The sequence below is a fragment of the Vigna umbellata genome, chromosome 2, assembly GCF_029865625.1.
Source record: "Vigna umbellata cultivar VRB3 chromosome 2, Vumbellata_1.0, whole genome shotgun sequence".
Taxonomy (NCBI): domain Eukaryota; kingdom Viridiplantae; phylum Streptophyta; class Magnoliopsida; order Fabales; family Fabaceae; genus Vigna; species Vigna umbellata.
Genome location: NC_142166.1, coordinates 13,696,205 through 13,713,784, shown reverse-complemented (window position 1 = coordinate 13,713,784; position 17,580 = coordinate 13,696,205).

Here is a 17,580-nt window from a genome sequence, read left to right as displayed (position 1 = left end):
GGTGCAACCACTTAACTGATGGTATCAGAGGGGGTATTTTTCGAATAGTATAGTGCAGCGGAATTAACACTCAGAGTGGAAAGCGTATTCAATCACAATTAAACTTAATTTGGTCCTTTTAGTAAAAATAATTTTCTTTCAGAAAATTAATCAAACAGTTGATATACGTAAAATAAAATGAGTGTAGGGAATAAGAAGATCAACACAAAATTTTATCCTGGTTCGAATCAAAAGATTCTACGTCCAGTCGTTAATCACTATAAATAGTGATTAACCTTTTTCACTAAAAAATTGTTTAACAGATTACAAGATAATGAACAAGAATAAAATGAATAGAACCACTCTACCAACTTGAAGAGAACCGCTTCAGCAATCGACCAACGATTCACAAGCTTCTCCTTTCACAAGACCAGGCAGAGCACCTTGCTAACTTGAAGAGAGTCTGCTCCGACTATCGACACACGATACGCGAGCCTCTCCTTTCACAAGACCAAGCAAGGGAACAATGAACAAAAAGCTTTCTGAGAACGTTCCTCTAACACACAGTGTTCTAAGCTTTCTCAGTTCAAAAAACGTTGCTTTCTAATTTCTCCAAAACAAAATATATAGCCAAGTACACTGAGTGCCAAAGGTCAGCTCCCAACTGCCATGAATAATCGATTATTGTAAGTGATAATCGATTATTCAAGTCCGTTATAGGTTTTCAAAAATGTGATAATCGATTATATGAAGTGATAATCGATTATTCAAGTATGACTTGTGATAATCGATTATTGCTTAATCATAATCGATTATTGTAGTTAAAAATGCAAGTTTACAAGGTTTACAAGAATTTCCTACTACATTTAATTTCTACAAATTGCTTTTAACTAATTCTAATATCTTCTGCAACTAAAACTTCTTGTAGCATCATCAAAACAAATTTCTTCAAGATTTACCAATACTCCTTATTGGTAACAATCTCCCCCTTTTTGATGATGATCAAAAATTCAATTTTAAAAGCAAGTTTGGCTTACCTGCAAAACATACAAGCTAACAAACAACAACAAGGTTAGCAATACCTGTAATAATTTATACTTCTCCTCTTGTATTATTCTTCTCCCCCTTTTTGATCAGAAGCAAAAAGATCGGATGTTAAAGGCTCCTCCTAAATATGATCTCCCCCTCAATTAATCAAAGGATGCATATAATCAAGAGATCATTTTATTTATGAAAATAAAGATTACATTATAAGAAGACACATAACAGACAGAATTATAACATAGATGAAATGGCAAGTAAACAACAAAACAGTCTAACATAGAACCTATATCTAAAACTCAGGACTAAGAGATCTCTCGGGAGGTTGAATGTTGAGATGATTCTCGATGTTAGATAGACGAACATCAAGATCAAGAAATTGATCAACCATGTACTCATCAACAGATCGTTGCCACTCATAAATCTCCTCAAAGTGAGTCTTTTGTGCAAGACTCATATCCTCCAATTGTTTAGATAACCTTGCAAAATGTTCTTCCATAGAAGTTGAGGAAGAGGAGGGTATGTTGGATGGTCCAGCATCAGACGGAGCAGCAGCACTTACTGGGTCAGCCATATGAGTGTCCATGTCATCATCTTCATCTACATCAGGATGATCATCATCTTTGGGAATAAGGACTCTTCCTCTAGTAATGAATCCCATTTGACGAAAGGTTGTATCTCCAATTTCTGATCCCACAGCTTCAATATTTTGAACTAGTTCTCCTTCAACAGGTACACCTTTGAATTCTAAAATCCTAGAGATAAGAAGAGCATAGGGAAGTTGATATGAATGGGATTTCTTGGCTTTTACCATTGTGTCAGCAATGAGAGCAGGCCAGTCGATGTGTATGTGATTTAGAATCCCGTACAATAGAAGTAAATCCTGCTCAGAGCATTGAGCATGGTTGGTTGCTCTAGGACATAAAATCCAGACAATCAAGTAGTGGATCATCTTTCTTCAACTTTAAAACCTCCAACCAGTAATTGCCTTCTATTTGTTTGCCGGTCAGGATGACGTAGGAAGGATTGAAAAGTCATCATCCGGTTGAAATCTTCAAGTCCTAAATGGACTTTGACAGCATCATCCCAAATGGAAAGTTGAGCAACATTAGTCCATACATCATCATCTCAAATGATGCGTACTCCCTTGACCTTAGTAGATATTATCCCATCTCGATAGCGCAAGTTGAAGTAGAAGACTCTTATAAGATCAGGATAAATGCATCCTTTTTGTTCTAACAGATGCGTTAACCCCTGCTCAGCAAAAGTGTTTGGAAATTGAAAGCCATAGAAGCGGAAAAAGTCAAGACGAATAAACTTTACCGCCATGATCTTCCTTTCTTGCCAAGAATTAACAAAGTCTGCATGTTTCCCTTGATCTGAAATCCATCCATCTATGTTTGCAAGACGTGGTTGAGAAGAAGAGGAGGCTCCAGCTGTTCTACGACGGTGCCTTCTTGAGTCAGCCATGGAGGAAGAATGGGAAAAAGAGATTTTGGGAAGGTGAAGGGAAATGAAGAAGATTTGAGCTCTAGATTTGATTTCAGCAGTATTTGGGTGCAAAGGAGTGTCTAATAATCGATTATGAGGGGCTATTTATAAGAAAAATGGAAAAACTAGCCGTTTATGGTCGTTTATAGCCGTTATGGGATGCTCCAACGGCTCTATTTTTGAAACTGTCAGCGTGATAATCGATTATGCATAATGATAATCGATTATCTGCTCAAGATTTTCCAGAATTGAATTTGATGCATGAATAATCGATTATAACTTAGTGATAATCGATTATGAAGCGTTAAGTTTACGAAAAATGCAAAAATTTGCATAGATTTTGATTCTAAGATATGTCTAACACTCCTAACTCTCTTCTAAGTTCATAAAGTAAAGATACCCCCTTAAATATGCAATTCAAATTTAGTTTTTAGCATACTCAATTAACCCACGAAATCAATAACCACTTTTCAAACAATTAAGATATCAATGATTAAGCAACCAATTTATAAACTAAAATGAATGCAACAGTAGCTTAAATGGAAATGATCACAGCTGCTACAGGTTTGACATGAAAGCATTTCAGCTAGCACAATCAGTTAAAAAAAAAATAACTTTGACAACACAATTTACAACTTTCAAAACAACAACTATGATTCATGCACTCTCATATCCTAATCTGTTCAACCCAATGAATTCAACTCTGCATATAAAATAACATATATAAAAATTAAAACAACAATATGCAGTAATCAGATTTAATTCAATAACTTTGTTTATCTTGGTTCAATGGATTTTATCCATGAAATATTGGCAAACCAGAATTTAAAACTGAAAAATTGACTCAAACAAGGAAATGCAGTTCCGACAACTGCTTTTAAAGACTATTCTACAGTGATTTTCACAATTTGAAATCAAGCTTTATGCGGAGCAAATCATAGCTCATATGGCATGCATATAAATAGATCTCCACAGAAAACATCTTTGAAACGGAAATGCCAATTCAATCATCAAATAACTTAATTATCTAAAAATGCCAATGAAAATCTATCAACCAACTCATTTAAATGAATATAACAGTAATCAAATAATGGAAAATTAGAAAGATAACAAGAACAAAGTGCAATAACACAGTTCAAACAACACTTAGCTCAATCACATGGAGTTCGAACCAAGGCTTTGAATGCCATTTGATAGATTCACTTCCTGCTCTTAGATCATTATTTCCGAAAGCATAATACCATGGATCTCTCCTCTCCTTTTGAGAACTTAACCTGCAAAACCATCCAAGAGAGGTTTGGTGCCCACAATCTCATTTGGGTCCTCAGGGTTAGAGACAAATTACTTTATAATGGGAATCCAAGCACATTTCCATCAGGAACATCAAAATGTTTGATTCTACAATTGTTTGAAGTATGTCCTTTTTTCATACAATAGAAGCAACAAACACCATGCAGTTTGGTTTTTACAGTTGTTCCTTTTTCAATCCAAACTCTACGAGTTCTCTTAACTTTAGACTTTTTATGATGCATTTCTTTATTTCTAACATTGCTCCTTCTAAAAACATGTGAGACAGACTTGGTTGCTTTAGAAAGTAAATTTTCAAGTGTGTCAATGTTAAACATATGATTCTTACAAGACAAGCATTCAACAGGTTCAACAGTAGCATTTGCATCAGATAATTTTGTTTCTAAAGAACTAACTTTATTTCTTAAGACAACTTCATCATCAAGCAACTTTTCATAATTCAATTTTAATTCATTGTGCTCTTTCTTAAGTTTTTTATGTGCAGCATCAAGCTTTTCAGATTCAATCAACAATTCATAGAAAGCCTTTTGCAAGTCTAATTCACTAGATTCAAAGCTGGAATCACTTACTTGGCTTCCAGTATCTTCTGATTCAGCCATTAGACAAATATTGGCTTCTTCATCTGAATCACTTGAGCTTGTTGAGCTAGATGCATTGTCTTCCCAAGCTATGTATGCTTTCTTTTTCCTTTGAAATTTTCTTTCCTTCTTGTCTTCACTTTTCTTGCTTTTTGGACACTCAGATTTTACGTGCCCTCTTTCTCCACAACCGAAGCACTTTACGTTTGATGGAGATTCTGGACTTTCTTTCCTATCTTTGTGAAACTTGTCCTTTCCCTTTGCTTTCATGAACTTTGCAAATTTTTTTGTCATCAAGCTCATGCTTTCTTCATCATCAGAATCATCTTCTTTGATCCTCTTAGAGCTTTTTCCTTTAGATATTTCAGACTTGAAAGCTAGAGTTTTCCTTTTGCCTTGATCCTCTTCAGCAGTCAATCTCCTCAGCTCAAGTTCATGCTCACGGAGCTTTCCAAACAAGATTGACATTGACATCTGAGTAAGATTTTGAGACTCCGAGATGGCAGTCACCTTTGGTTGCCAAGACCTGTCCAGAGATTTCAGAATTTTCACATTAAGTTCATCAGTATCAAAAGTCTTACCCAACCCTGTTAAATGATTCACAATATGAGTGAATCGTTTTTGAACATCAGAGATCGTTTCTCCAGGTTGCATTCTGAACATCTCATATTCCTGAATGAGAGTGTTCTTCCTAGCACGCTTTACGTCCTCTGTTCCTTCATGAGTGACTCTGAGGACTTCCCACATTTCCTGTGCTGTCTTACACACTGAAATTCTATAAAATTCATCAAGTACAACAGCAGATGAAATTATATTGCGAGCTTTAATATCAAACTGAGCTCGTCTATTTTCTTCAGCAGTCCAATTAAAATAAGGTTTTTTAGTCTCTACACTATCAACAGTATTCATAGGAATATAAGGGCCATTTTGTACAGCTTCCCAAATACCTCTATCAACAGACCCCATAAAAATCTCCATTCTAACTTTCCAAAAAGCATAGTTATCACCAGTAAACAATGGAGGTCTGTTAATGGAAGCACCCTCAGCATATACATGGTTTTGATTGTGACCAGCCATTTTCGCAAATTTTGAAAAACTATCAAAGCATGCTCTGATACCAATTGATGGTATCGGAGGGGGTATTTTTCGAAGAGTATAGCGCAACGGAATTAACACTCAGAGTGGAAAGCGTATTCAATCACAATTAAACTTAATTTGGTCCTTTTAGTAAAAATAATGTTCTTTCAGAAAATTAATCAAACAGTTGATATACGTAAAATAAAATGAGTGTAGGGAATAAGAAGATCAACACAAAATTTTATCCTGGTTCGAATCAAAAGATTCTACGTCCAGTCGTTAATCACTATAAATAGTGATTAACCTTTTTCACTAAAAAATTGTTTAACGGATTACAAGATAATGAACAAGAATAAAATGAATAGAACCACTCTACCAACTTGAAGAGAACCGCTTCAGCAATCGACCAACGATTCACAAGCTTCTCCTTTCACAAGACCAGGCAGAGCACCTTGCTAACTTGAAGAGAGTCTGCTCCGACTATCGACACACGATACGCGAGCCTCTCCTTTCACAAGACCAAGCAAGGGAACAATGAACAAAAAGCTTTCTGAGAACGTTCCTCTAACACACAGTGTTCTAAGCTTTCTCAGTTCAAAAAACGTTGCTTTCTAATTTCTCCAAAACAAAATATATAGCCAAGTACACTGAGTGCCAAAGGTCAGCTCCCAACTGCCATGAATAATCGATTATTGTAAGTGATAATCGATTATTCAAGTTCGTTATAGGTTTTCAAAAATGTGATAATCGATTATATGAAGTGATAATCGATTATTCAAGTATGACTTGTGATAATCGATTATTGCTTAATCATAATCGATTATTGTAGTTAAAAATGCAAGTTTACAAGGTTTACAAGAATTTCCTACTACATTTAATTTCTACAAATTGCTTTTAACTAATTCTAATATCTTCTGCAACTAAAACTTCTTGTAGCATCATCAAAACAAATTTCTTCAAGATTTACCAATACTCCTTATTGGTAACATTAACAAACTGAAAGAAAACTAGGATTTACAAGGCAAAAAGTTAAGGAATGGTTGACATTTTCTCTTAATTCATTACTGGAATCATGGTAAAATATGTCATTATCAACTCCCCCAAACTTAGAACCTTGCTTCTCCTCAAGCAAAAGGTATATGGCTTCAACACAAAACATATTTTCACAAACATAGTAGAATTCACAACACTTTCTTAACTTGGAACGACAAGAAATGTGTACAGATTATTAGCCTTCCACTGTGGTGCTCACAACATTTTCAATCAATCAAATGCTACAATTTATAAGAGATCAACAATCATGGCAGAATTCTTTACTGAATTATGTAGAACCAATCCTCACCCAAGATAGTGTTTCACTTGAATGCACTGGTGTATAAGAATGTGTATCTATCACTCTACTATCACAATGTCACACAAATCAACTTTGTCATTCGTTTCAACCAAATTAAACACATTCACAAGCAAGTTAGCATCACAAGGACTTTGATTGGCTTGTAATGTGGCTGGGCTAAGAAAGAAACATGGTTTTTCTAGATAACAAAGCACCTTGAGCTAAGAGATTAAACAATTCAAATCATACACATAAGTTTCTCTTTTGCTTCACTTAAATTACAACCACTTTCGAACTTATATCCCACCTTTCTTTCGTTCCATTCTTTTTCTTTATCTTTTTCTTTCTTCTTTTTCCTCATTTTTCTATCTTTCTATTTTTCTCAATACACCCTTATAGAACAAACTTCGCCAAACTTTAAACCATTCACCTGCAGCAAACATGATTTTTCCATTCAGCTCAAGGTAAGTAAATCAGGGAATTTTCATTAGGCTTGAGGTTCAAGGAGGGAAGGCATCTTTCATTAAGGTTCAAGAGGTTTGTATTGGCTTATTTGGCTTAAACATATAAAAGATGTAGAAGAGTAAGATGGCGTTGATCATGTGTAACACGCAAGCAAATGATTTTATTCAGAGAAACTTAGTCAAACTCAACTGTGATCTAAAATGATAGTATTCACAAGAAAAATCTAAGGCACCACATCTCTCAAGATTCCACAAACATCATCAAGCAACTGCCAAGAATATTGATCGCATTTAAACATAAAGCATTCTCAGACTTTTCATGAAGAAAGCAACCACAATTTGAACTAAATTGACCCATCTCAAGCATCATTTCATATTCAATCATAAGCATCATGGATCAACACAGTCTATAAAGCAGATAACTTAAACAACTTAACTAAAATTGAAAAAGAAAAATTTTCATTCAAGAAAAAGCTAAAATCAAATCAAACTAGCAACCAAAATAAAAGAAAGCAAAATAAAAGGTCCTATGAAGCTCATGATGTACTCTAGTCACTCATATTTGTAGCGTCATCATCAGCAGTCGCGTCATCATTGTCAGACTCCTCATTTTCTGCACTATCTGTTTTGGCTCCACCTCCCCCAATAAATTGGGTTGGTCCCCAAGCCATGCTACTTAGGTCGCATATTCCTCTATTGACATCTCTCTTTGTGGCGACATTTGTTTTTATTCTCTTGGAGTTGGATGAAGAAGCCATTTCTGCACAAAAGATTGAAAATAAAGTTTGCAAATGTGAGCCCACAATGTAAGTATGCATTTGTAACAAACAATCATTAGATCGCATGATCATGAGTTCACAAGGTAGAAAGCACACTATATATGCAAGAAAAATCGCAAAACGCAGATTGGAGCATGAAAAATTTGAAGCAGAACAGAAAACTAGAGTTGATGAAAAATCTGGTCAGGCTCGCCGGGGCTTGGGCGCCCCTGAGCAATAGGGACTGGGGCGCACGTGGGTCAGAATGCCATAATTTGCAGTTCAGGCTTGGCTACTCATTCTATGATTTTTGAAATTGAACACTTTTTACTCCTCAATTCAACCCAGATTAACATGTTTCTTTTTAACATTTTTATTGGTTTATTTTTTTTTTCACCGTAAGAATATTTGGTTATTAAGTCTGAGTGTTCAATAGTGTAAATATTTATTTTATTAGGTAACATAAAATAGTCAACTTATTTCTTTCTCCTTGGTTTTTATTTCATTTTATTTTATATAGTTTTCTTTGGCTACAAAATTTTTCATTCTCTCTTTTAATAATTTAACTTTATTGATATCCACCAAGCTACTCAAATCCTTGAAATACTTTTCCTTTCAACATTTGCAAAAATAATAAATGTTAAGTTGTCATGAAATTTCAATTACGTGTAATTGTTTACACCTTTGTATAATTACATAACATTTTATGCAATTGTTATATGTACTTTATTTCAAGGTTCACACAAATGGTAATTTCTTTCTTGTAATTTGGCATTGAAGAAAAATATACATATCTTTTTAACATTGAATCCTTAATAATATCATGCGACATTTTTGACATTTTTTTTGTAATAAAAATATTTCATTAATATTTAGAATAATATAAGAAGTACCATACAACTTTGAGTATATTTGATACCCACAAAAATGAGGACAAATTTGGATTTTTACTTTGAAGGCAAGGACAAGTATAATCAACTCACACCTACCCCACCTCATTCTCATAGTTAAAGTTAACTTGTTCTTCTCAAATGACATCAAAATTGTCCTCTTGAGTTTAATTCTTTTTAGAATAAAAAAAATTAACTCTACAATGATAATGAAGGTCAAACAATACATAAATCACCTTCATTTAAAGGTAAAAAGTTCAACTACTTGAAGTAACAAATGACAACTTTCTCTAAATCCTATTATATGAGCATGATGAACATGGTAAAGAATTACAACTTAATACCAATGGACATAACCAATGACACCTTGCCCATAATCCTATGAACAAATAAGGACAACAAAATATATTTTCTAAATTTAAAGGCACACAACACTCTTATGTGCCTTCTCCTAAAAAGAATATTACAAGTTTCATGCACTTAAAGGAGAAAAAGATTTTTGAGAAAAATTTAAATAAATTTCAAACTATATTGAATGAGCTTTTTTCAATAGGCAAACACTATGATGATTGTGATCATATTAACAAAAATTATGAGAAGTTTGCCTATATAGTAAAGACCAAAAACAATAATGTTAAGAACATTAAAAAGCCTTGACAAAGTCACTTTAAGAGCCTGTAGGCATCATTAAAATACATGGTTAAACTCCAACAAAGTGGACTACTTAATAAGAAGAAGAACCTTCTAGTTCTTAAGGGCTCATAATAAAAGGGGCACTCCCAATAAAGCATTGAAGGTTGAATAAACATCAAATTAATGCACCCTTAGATGATGATGACTCTAAGGAAGAAGATGAGATCCCTTTCATCTTGAGAGAAATCTACCAAATGTGGAGAAAGAAAGTCAATTTAAGAGGAAAAAAACCTCCTCCTTGACAAGGTAAAGTATCCGAAGACAAGAATACTCAAATCATCAACTAAGAGTGGAAGAAACCTTGTCACTTTATATTACAATAACCTAAGAAAGAGAAAAGCCAAAGGAAACAAACCACATTTCTTTAAGAAGGACATCAAGAAAATTCTCATGTCTACATGGAAAGACTTCAATAAATTAGAACTTGACTAATGGTTGATACATCATCTAAACCCTTACCAAAAAATTCCAATAATAAATTATATATTTTTAATCTTTTATTCTAGTATTAAATCTTATCATGAATTCCGATCAAACTTTTCTCTCCTTCTAGAACTTATAAAAATTCCTAAAGAAAAGTGAAAAGTTAGTCAAAGCAAATTGAAAAACCCTACAAAATAAGCCTACCAATATAGATGATCTTATAAATAAAAGTGCATATACATTAGATATTCTTAAACAACTAAACAAAGTTCACGAAAGCTTAAAATAAAGTTACGTCTCCTTAATTTCATATTTTAAAGAACAAGGAAATGATTCTTTTATTTTAAATATCAAGTATATGGAAAGAAGATAATCTAAAGATGATAATTCTTTAAGAGTAATCAATATACTTTTAGAGAAAGAAACTCTGAGAAGGTTATCAATATCTACAAAAGACGATAAGAGAATCAATATTCCAATAGATTGTTTAAAAAACTCTCTAACAAACAAGGATTAGGCTTTGAAGAGGATAAAAATCTAAAGTTCGAGAAGCACTTATCTTTTTTTATCTATGAGATGAAGAGTTGTTAAGGCCTCCAATAGCCAACAAGAATTTGGGTACCTAAAGATAAAGTCATTCATGTTGCAAATTTTCTTAATAGCATGAAGAAGAACCTTGTGGTAATGGGACAGTGACTGCTTGCAAAACATGATAAGTGAAAGGCCTGTGTTACTAACCTTGAGGAGGAAATTCGATGGACAAATCATGTTTAACGGAGCCAAAAAATGAAAGCCTGACCATTGAAAAACAACTAATAATGTATAAAATTACGCAATGAATTGCATGGACTTTGCTACTTTTGATATCAATTGTTAGGTCTTTAGACAATCTTGTAGATGAAAAAAGAGAGTGTTGTATCTTTGTAAATTTATTCTCAAAAGAAAATGTTCATTTTTACATCATTTCTTTTGAGAGGTTTCCTTACATGGTACACAAGTTCTTTATTTGTTGTAGTATAATACCCATTAAAATCCAAAAGTGGCTTTACCAAGTAATACTAGTGTGTTTTTTTATTTTATTTTTTTGAAGAAATAAAGGAATAACAAGTAACTATTTTGTATATTTTAAAAAGATGTTTGTTTCTACAAATATTTTTTTAAAGGATTAGCTTTTTCTTTATATATATACATTTTTTTTGGAGTAAAAATTCACTTCAAATGTCCAATTCCAACTCATGTTACACGAGGGACATTTTATAGACGTAGATCCAACCCCACAAATTTCGGGGTTTCCATCTTTTGTATTTTTCTTCTTTCTTTCTAAAGACCGTATTTACTTTTTGTGGTTGACACAAACTTTATCTAATTTTCTAGATGCGTTTGTTGTTGAAAAGTAATCATTTCACGTTTACAAAGTATATTCATAAATTAAAAATATAAAAATGGTAAATATATTGAAAAAATAAATAAAATGTTAAGAGGTAAAAGTTGAATCACATTATAGAAATGAACATCATTTTTATAATACAATATTATACTTCCAGAATGGAAAAGAGACTAAAAAGAATACAATTTTTTTATCTAACTATACCAAATACTAACTCATAGTGGTAGCATGAAGATTTGAGTATAAACATACTGAGTCTAAGGACTAGTCTATCATATACATTTAAAAACATCTCAGTCATCATGTTTAGATGTATTCAATTCTTATAATATGACCATGCATTATGACTGCTTTGGTTGACTACATATTAACTAACCAAGATTGACATATGAAAAGTGTTAATTAAAATAACTAATTTAAGATCATGATAAGATATAATTACCATATTTATTAATTACATGGATGAGGTCCATCTAGATAAAAAAAAATTATAAACATAGTATAAATATCACATTATACAAGATACAATGATCATATTCATTAATTATTGTATTTATTATCATATAATACATTTAATTGGTTAGGGCATTGAAATATCTTCTGTAGATATCATTCTCATTCGGTTTGGATAAGATAAATATCATAAAAAGAAGGAGTACCTAAACATTCCAACCTAAAATATGAAGTCGGAGTTAGAAGTTATTGGAGTCAAAATCTTTCAAAAATATATTTGGTTTTGTAAAAAAAAAAAAAAAGTCATACTAAATCTTGTAAATTAAATTTTATTTTAATCTCTCTCTAATTATTTCTACAATTTTTAGTTTATCTAATTTTGAAATGCACTCATTTTAGCCTCTTAATAATTTAGATAGCATATTTGTGACAGTGAAATGAGTTTTAAAAAATCAAGACTAAAAATAAAATTTGTAATTGTAGATTCATTTCTTTTAACTTAAAAACTTATTTTCTTAATATGGTACTCAAATTAACGATGATATACTTATTATTCCACTATTAATATTAATAATAATTTCCACAGAAAATATCATTTCTTAAATTGAAAAGGAATATAAATGTAAACCTTAAATATTGTACATACACAAATAACTTATCAATATACTTATTAATATAGTTATTGACTATAGAGTGCCAATTATTATACAGTGTGAAGACAGTGTCTCGTTCCCTTTCTTCTATTTTATTCATGTAGTACGAAGAATTACTCTTATAAACAACCTCGTCAAACATAAGGTAAAGATGTTAAAGATTTCTTAAAAATTATATTTAAAAAAATACAATAAGTTAACTTGTTTACAACTTAAAAAAATTATTTTATAAAAAAGTAATATTTTTCTTATGAAAAATTATATAAAAAAAGTTTCTACAAACTAACGTATACATAAGTTGATTTTAATTTATAAAAAATATTTGTATTTATTTTTTTTAAAAGAAGTTTATGAAGGATATATTCATTGTATTCTTCGTGTCCTCTATTAATTTGTCTCCTTTGTGAATTTTTCTCCATGAAAATGTAGTCCCAGTACACAATGTTTACCCAATAGGCATTAGAAAACACAATATAGTGAAAGTGAAAGTGAAAGAAACATGCTTTGCACTTTCTTCTGCTTTTTCAAAGAAGCATCTCAGAGATCACACACCACACCACGGCTCTTTTCTCTCAAAATAATTAATTTTTACATAAGATTAAATTCTATACATTTTTAGTGTTATAAATACAAACTTTTTACATAATCAATTAATCAAATTATTGTATTAATTAATCATTTATTGTGCGTATTAAATATTAATTCGGATCATACTTTCTTTTTATCTATTTTAGTTTTTATTATAATTTTTTTGTTACAACATTTTTCTCTTCGTTTTTTTCATGACGTCAAATGTGAAGAATCATTCTTATTTGGCGAATAAAAATCTTTATTATAATGTTTACATCCGTATTTTTTAACTTTTAGCATAAAATTAATATTCTTATGCTGGGATACGACACAAACAACAAGAAGTTAGGTAGGATATCGATAGTCTAATAAAATTAATATGAACTCCATTTAAAAAGTTGTCTCATTTAGTCTTTTCAGGTTAAATATGTTTTTAGTTCCTAAACTATTGGCCGTTTCTGGTTTTCGTCCCTCTTTCAAAGTAAGATACAATTTGATCCTCATTCTTTTCGAAACGTTCGTTTTAGTCCTCGAAAACTAAACACTGTTTAAAAATTTGGTCCTTATTTAGCAACAAATGAGGACTAAAACCAAAATTCCGAAAAGAATGAGAACCAAATTGTACCTTACTTTGAAAGAGGGACAAAAACCAGAAACGACCAATAGTTTAGGGACTAAAAACATATTTAACCCATTCTTTTTTTATCCATTTGATGTTCGCAAAAAAATATTCTTAAACTTTACTTTTCATATTGTGGATGTTCTTGGATATTCTTGAATGTTTTTCTTTGGTTTAAAATTTTAATTAAAATTAATTAAAAATAAATCCTGTATAAATTAAGATAAGAAAAACTACTTTTTAAGTAAAATTATAATCAAGATATTTGATAACATACTAATGCAGATAAATTTGTTATTTTTGAAAAATAAATTTAAATAATTTATCAAAATATAAATTTTAAAAAGTAATCTTTTACAAAAATAAATTCAATTTATTAATTTAAATAAAAAATTCCAAATATAAAATAAAATTTTAAATTATTAATAATTTTTTTATAAATAATTTTATTTTAATCATTTGAATTTTAAAAAAATATTTAAATAAAATTCACTAATTAAAAATTATTAGTGAATAATGAGTGTCCGTGATCGGATACCATAATATTTATATATATTTTATTATTAAGTGAGTAATTATCTTCCAAGTAAATGAGAATTGAGGTGTGTATCTTGTGGGTTATTGACTTATGTGTAAGGTCACTTTCACATCATAATCCTTTTAGCTTCGTTATCATTACAATTCTGAGGTAAATGTGAACACAATTATATGTAAGTTGTATTTATTCTCTTCTAATCTTAGGTCTAAATCGTCGTTATTCACGATTTCATACGGAACATACTTTTCAAATTAATTCATTCTTAAATTTAAACTCCTAAAATAAAACTCGTCTAGAACTATATTTTTCAATAACCAACACGCTTTGGTTAACTTATGTGATAGTTTTAGCATTTGTGAATAAAATATTTCATGAAAATAATGCACACAGACATTTAGAGAGGGACATTGTTTTTAGAAAGTAATATTTGCTTATTACATTTTTATTGATATATAACAAAAAAGACGTATATAAGGTTTTCTTTATGTCGTAATATAATTAGGATCAGTGCATTTTATATATTAATTTTTTTAACAGAAATTTCATTACGATTTTATCCTTAAAAAACATTAAAAAGTTGAGTAAAAAATAATATTTAACTTAAACGATGTAAGATTATTGGATGTATTAAAACATAAACTTTTTTAGTTAAGTTTTAAAGGGAATAAGGGTTCATCCTCGATTTTAGGAAAATTGTTTTTGTTTCCCACGTATAATTTCAATGTTTTAATTTTAAGTTCATCGAATAATTAAAATCAATCATCATGCTGCGACTAAAAACAATTTAAATATTTTTTTCTCCTTTCACCTTCCAATACATTTTTTAAGAATAAAATCGCTATAGAACTCCAGACTTCAAAACAAATAATATTTCGGATATAATGATGATTAACCCTAATAATATTTCTCGACGAACTTAAGAAGGAAACATAATAAATTTTTAGAGAGAAAAGAATTGCACTCGAATGGATAAGAATCATTATCCAAACTTTACAATTTTTTTTACTATAATTAAAAATGAAACAAAAAATAGTAAAATTTATCAAAAGAACTTCTACAAATGAAGTTATATATAATTTATTAAATAATATATTTTTCTTCTCTCATATTTTTTTTCTTAAAATTTATCATAAAGAATTATTTTCCCACTCATCATAAAGATATTCTAAATGACGTTATAACATAGCATTTGGATGGTTAGAATATAGTAGCAATTGGTAGAAGGATCTTACATTACTATCATGTAATGTAATGTTAGTGGGAATTAAGGATTCATAGGGAATGTTGTATAGAGGAGTTGGCATGTTCAGTTGTAACCCACTTATGAGTGTTTTAGGTTTCAACTATCTTCACCTATAGTGGCAGACAAACTTCTTATTCTCTGCTTTTAATCACTGCTCCAAAACTCTCTCCTATTTCATCCACAAAACCCTAAAACATCACCTTAATAAGTCAATATTATCTTGAAAAAAATTTATATATTCAAAATTTATAAATCATATTCTAGCAAAGATAAAAAAAAAAGATAACAAATTAATAGATTTAGTGTGAATGTCATAAAAAATAAATTTAAAAATCACGGTTTCTCCAACTTTTTGTAAGTCACCTTGATTGTCTCCTATGATGGCACTTTGAAGCTTCATTATTAACTTCAATTATTTTTTTTATTAACTCCATGTATTTTAGTGTTTTATTTTATTTAATTGAAGGTTAAGCACTTACATTTATTATAATTTGGAAAATTCTTCAGCTTTTCTTTTTTGGATTGATTTTACTACGAATTCCCCCAAAATTTAATTTAAAAAAAGTTCATATTGTTTCTTATTCTTCATTTTATACACTGCAGCCGTATCCTGTCTCCACCTTCCTTCTCTATGCATATGTTCATTGAGTGTTTTTTCAAGTGCCTTGAAGCTTTTAGTAAACATCATCGCCATTTCTCAGCATCAAATACTGTACAATAAGGAGTAAATTGAAAAATCTTTTCGGACTCTCCAATCCGGAACCCATTAATGAATCCGAAAAACATATTAGAGGTGCAAGAATCGACGGATGAGAGGAGGGTTTTACTTTCACCTAGGGGTAAAGGAACAAAAAATGGAGGTGTAGGAAGAAACACCCCCAATTGGTTTTACTTCCTCAGGTTTATTTATAAACTTTTTGGACGGATGCAAAAAATCAAACCCATTTTTTGCCGTTCTAATTTTAGGTGTGAAAATTTCATATACCAGTTACTCGTAGAAATCACATTTAAAAAAATTTCTTAATATAATAACATATGTTATCAAAATTTTAAAAAAAATATATACACATTTAATAAAATTTAGGTTTAAATGTTATTTTCGTCCCTAAGTGTGATCAATCTTTTTTAGGTGATTTTAGTTTTTCTTAATCAAGTCTTAATTTTTGTTAATTTTGTTTAATTTGATTTTTTTTATAATAGTGTATAAATAGTTAACAGAAGTAAACAATATATGTCATGTGTCACTTTTTGATTTTTATTTTTTATTTTTTTTCTTAATTTTATAAAAATGGTTTTCGTGTTAGGATCAATATCATTTATCGGAGTTAATATCACGTGTTAATTACTTATGTTTAATTTAGTCTAATTTTTTATTAATTTTGTTCAATTTAGTCTCGAACTTTTAAAAATGGAATAATTTTGTTACTATCTAAATAGAAACCAAATTTAATTTTTATATGAATTGTTATAGTGAAATTTTTATTAAAATTCCCATTTTATTAAATATTTCTTTCAAATTTTTAAACCAATTCTAACTATATATTATTATAATATAATTATTAGATTTTTGCTACATGTCAAAGATAAGATTAGAGTTAGTTTAAAAATAATGAAGAATTTAGAAATATATCATTATATTATATTTGTAAGAAGTGGGATTTATCTTAAGGAGTAAATTTATGTAAAAATTAAATTTGGTCTCAATTTGGAGAGAAACAAAATGGTTCGATTTTGAAAAAAATTGGATTAAATTGAACAAAATTAATAAATTGAATATAAGACATTGACACGTGACACTGATATTGACACGTGACACTGCTACTGGTAGGTGACATGATACTACTTGACACGAGGACCACTTATTTAAAATTAAGAATAAATAAATAAATAAAAATTAAAAAAATCATGAAGTCACGCGTGACATACACTATTCACTTTTGTTAACTCTTTAAACGTCGTTAACAAAAATGACCAAATTAAATAAAATTATCGAAAATTGGGACTTGATTGAACAAAAAAAGAAACTAAGACCATATTGAAAAATGAAACGAAAATGAGAACCAAAGTAATATTTAAGCCAAA